Source organism: Capra hircus, chromosome 13 (genome assembly GCF_001704415.2).
Source record: "Capra hircus breed San Clemente chromosome 13, ASM170441v1, whole genome shotgun sequence".
NCBI lineage: Eukaryota > Metazoa > Chordata > Mammalia > Artiodactyla > Bovidae > Capra > Capra hircus.
In genome coordinates, this window is record NC_030820.1 from 37744374 (window position 1) to 37744700 (window position 327).

Genomic DNA, 327 nt, shown 5'->3' on the forward strand with positions numbered 1-327 from the left:
CCGAGGCCGATGGCGCAGCTTCTGGGAGCCTCTGCGAGTGTATTTTTATCTACCAACAAACTGGAGCCTGATTAGAAAGAAGACGCTTGGTTGAATGAAAGTAAAAATAGAGTAAAACTGTGAAATCATTGAAGTATGCCCCATCTCATAAAAACCTTAAAAACTTCACTTTTTTTCAAAATTCCTTATTTTACAAAAAAAAAAAAAAGAAAGAAAGAAAACAAAAAAACCATTAACAGAGCTGGTTTTTTTCTTTTTTCTTTCAGTGGATTTCAAATCACTGAGTATCTGATCCACTCTGTTCATTATTTGAAAACAGTGTAGAAT